At 41.4% G+C, this 4326-nt stretch overlaps 1 pseudogene; it reads left to right on the top strand.

Moving 5' to 3' along the window:
* The first annotated feature begins 950 nt into the window (after window positions 1-950).
* The window catches only part of LOC100963862, a 74125-nt pseudogene continuing 70749 nt past the window's right edge, over window positions 951-4326 (top strand).

The raw sequence follows: 4326 nt of genomic DNA, 5'->3' as shown, positions 1-4326 counted from the left end.
GAAGAGATAAAAGATGAAATTATTAAATTCTACAAACATAACAACAATAAAGCTACAAGTTACCAACACCTGTGAGATCCTGGAAAAGCAGTCCAAAGAAGGAAATTTGGGGGATGGGCAAGATGGCCAACAGACGCCAGCCTCCAACAGAAGCTCCCATCCAGAGGGAAGGATAATGTCAAGAAAATACCCAATAAAGTTGAAGATTGGGAGCCGAGCCAAGAGAGAAGAGTGATATCTGCAGGACACCTCTGTGGAGGCAAGTTGAGACTCCAAGAAAGCAATTTACAGGTACATAATACATCCCAAAGGAAAAGTGTCCATCCCCTCCCCCAAGAAAGTTGTGGTTTTCTCTTTGTTTTCTCTTCAACTGCTCCTGTAAGTTTTCTACAGGTGAGCGATGAATTGAGGAACTATTATCTCACCCCATGTGTGAGAACCACAGGAAGGGGGGTCTACTCCCCTAGAGGGACCCTGCTGAGATTCTAAACACTCTGTCACCTGGCAGAAAAATGAAACAAACATTCTTACTGGCATTTTGAATTTCCAGTCCACCCTTCCCCCCTTGCCTACAGAGACAGTGAGGGGGAGCACAAGAGCAACATCCCCCACCCCTGCAAGACCAGTCCTGGTATAGCAGCTGGAGACCTGCTTGACCCGTGTGCATTCCGCAGGTGGCAGTGGAGGAGTCCCTCATTCCAGGCACCTGCATGGGAGGCCCCAGAACTGCTTGCTAGAGCTGCACAAGTCCAGCAGGCAGTAGCGGAGGAGTCTCCTGCTCCGGGCGGCCCCGATCTGCCTGCTACTGTCGTGTGCATCCTGCTGGCAGCAGCAGAGGAGTCCTCCACTCCGGGCAGGCCCAGAAATGCTTGCTAGAGGCACGCACATCCTGCAGGGGCCAGTGAAGGAGTCCTCTGATCTGGGTGGGCCCAGAACTGCTTGCTAAAGCCATGCACATCCTGCGGGCGGCGGCAGAAGAGTTTCCTGCTCCAGGTACCCATTCTGGGCAGGCCCAGAACTGCTTGCTAGAGCCGCATGCATCCCACTGGTGGTGGCAGAGGAGTCCCCTGCTCTGGGTGGGCTGAGAACTGCTTGATAGAGCCACATGTATGCCGCAGGTGGCGGAGGAGTTCCCCACTCCAGGCACCTGCACCAGAAGGGCCCAGAACTCCCAGAGCTGTATGCTCCTGGCATCCCCATCCAGCCACCTGAGAACTATGAGAGGACAGTCAGCTGAGAGGAAACAATACTAGAACGGTGGTACCACAAGGCAAAGACCAGGAGCCACAGCAGTGGGAACAACAAGGACCCACAGCCCTGAGACTCTTCTGGAGAGACATGCTCTGCCTCTCTGGGCAACCAGAGGAAGCTGGCATCTTCTCTGGTGGAGGCCACTCACTGAACACTTCTGGTACAGTCTCCACACGGTATAATTCAGAATGGGGCAGAATCAGTGGAAAAACTCTGGTAATTCAAATAACCAGAATAGATCAACTCCCCCAAGGAAGGATGGCACAGACAAAATTGAAGATCTCATCCATAAACAGATGGCTGAGATGTCAGAAATCAAGTTCAGAATTTGAATAGCAAATAAGATTAACAGAATGGAAGAAAGGAAGGAATTAGAATTTCAAGAAATTATTTCAAAGATGTGTCAAGAATTCAATGATTTCAAAGATAAAATGACCAAAGATTTTGAAATACTGAGGCAAGAAATTGCAGCCCTCAAAGATCTGAAAAATAGTGTAGAATCTCTTGGTAACAGAATGGAGCATGCAGAACAAAGGATCTCTGACATTGAGGACAAAGCTTCTGAACATGCCCAAGCATGCAAGGATGAAGAGAAATGGAGAGCAAAAGTGATCACTCTCTCAGAGAGCTCTGGGAAAATTCAAAGAAAACTAATATTCATCTTATAGGAACCCCTGAAGGTAACAAAGTGGCTTCACAAAGCACAGAGGCTCTACTTCATGAAATTATGAAAGATAACTTTCCAGACATGCCAAGAGAGTCTGAAATTCAGATAGCAGACAGTTTCAGAACCTCAGCATGACTCACCCCAAATAAGACATCCCTCAGACACATCATAATTAACTTCACTAAAGTTAATATGAAAGAGAAAATCCTGAAAGCAGCTAGATGTAAGAAAATGATAACCTACAAGGGGAAAAATATTAGAATGACTGCAGATCTCTCTGCTGAAACCTTTCAGGCTAGAAGAGGTTAGTCGTCGACTTTTAACCTCCTAAAACAAAATGACTTTCAACACAGGATCCTGTATCCAGCTAAACTGAGTTTCATTTATGATGGAGAAATTAAATACTTTAATGACATTCACACATTGAAGAAATTTGCTATAACTAAACCAGGCCTCCAAGATATTCTCAGACCTATCCTCCATACTGATCAGCACAATCCTCCACCACATAAGTAAACTCACACAGAAACTTTTGATCAAATTCCAACTTCCATAGTGGCAAAAGGATTAAAGATATCCACTGGACTTTCAAAAAACTTGATACCCAAAATTATACCAGTTTTATCAATATTCTCAATCAATGTGAATGGCTTAAATTGCCCTCTAAAGAGGCACAGGCTGGCTGAATGGACACAGAAACTCAGACCAGACATCTGTTGCATACAAGAATCCTATCTTACCCTAAAAGACAAATATAGACTCAGGGTGAAGGGATGGTCATCTATATTCCAGGTAAATGGAAAGCAGAAAAAAGCAGGTGTTGCAATTTTATTTGCAGATACAATAGGCTTTAAACCAACAAAAGTGAGCAAGGATAAGGATGGTTACTTTATATTTGTTTAGGGTAATACTCAATATGATGAGATTTCAATCATCAATATTTATGCACCCAACCAGAATGCACCTCAATTTATAAGAGATACTCTAATAGACATGAGCAACTTGATTTCTCTCAGCTCCATCATAGTCGGAGATCATAATACTCCTTTGGCAGTGTTGGATAGATCCTCCAACAAGAAGCTTAGCAAAGAAATTAGATTTGAATTTAACCATTCAGCATTTGGATTTAACGGACATCTACAGAACATTTCATACTAACAAAACTGAATACACATTTTTCTCATTGGCCCACAGAACATACTCCAAAATAGACCACATTTTAGTCACAAGTCTAACCTTGGAAAATTTAAAAGAATAGAAAGTATTCCTTGCATCTTCTCAGACCATCATGGAAAAAAGTTCAACTCAGTAACAACAGGAATCTGCAGACTCAAACAAAAACAAGGAAGCTAAAAAACCTTATGCTGAATGATAGGTGGGTCAGAGACGAGATCAAGAAGGAAATTACCAAATTTTTAGAACAAACAATAATGAAGATACGAGTTACCAGAACCTCTGGGATACTGCAAAGGCAGTCCAAAGAGGGAAATTTATAGCACTGCAAGCCTTCCTCAAGAAAATGGAAAAAGAGGAAGTTAACAACTTAATGGGACATCTCAAGCAACTGGAAAAGGAAGAACACTCCAATCTGAAACCCAGAAGAAGAAAAGAAATAACTAAAATTAGAGCAGAATTTAATGAAATTGAAAAAAAAAGATTTTACAACAGATCAATATATCAAAAAATTGTTTTTTTGAAAAGGTCAATAAGATAGATAAACCTTGAGCCAACCTAACCAAGAAAAAAAAAGTAAAATCGCTATTTTCATCACTCGGAAATGGTAAAGATGAAATAACAACAGACCCTTTAGAAATTCAAACAATCCTTAATGAAGATCACAAGAAACTTTATTCTCAGAAATATGAAAATCTGAAGGAAATTGACCAATAGTTGGGAGCACGCCACCTTCCAAGACTTAGCCAGAAGGAAGTGGAAACGTTGAACAGGCCTACATTAAGTTCTGAAATAGCATCAACTATACAAAATCTCCCTAGAAAGAAAAGCCCAGGACCAGATGGCTTCACATCAGAATTCTACCAAACCTTTAAAGAAGAATTAGTACCTATACTACTTATCTTTTCCCAAAATACAGAAAAAGGCAGAATATTACCCAACACATTCTATGAAGCAAACATCACCTTGATCCCCCAAACAGGAAAAGAACCAAGAAAGAAAGAAAATTACACACCAATATCACTAATGAATATTGATGCGAAAATATGCAACAAGATCCTAACAAACAGAATCCAGCAACACATAAAAAAAATTATACACCATGACCAAGTGGGTTTTATCCCAGAATCTCAAGGCTGGTTCAACATGTGTAAATCTATAAATATAATTCATCACATAAACAAAAAAACAAAGACCATAGGATTCTCTCAATTGATGCAGAAAAAGCTTTTGAT

The sequence above is a fragment of the Otolemur garnettii genome, unplaced genomic scaffold, assembly GCF_000181295.1.
Source record: "Otolemur garnettii isolate 467f Iridium unplaced genomic scaffold, OtoGar3 scaffold00110, whole genome shotgun sequence".
Lineage (NCBI taxonomy): Eukaryota > Metazoa > Chordata > Mammalia > Primates > Galagidae > Otolemur > Otolemur garnettii.
This window is presented reverse-complemented; position numbering and strand designations above follow the sequence as displayed.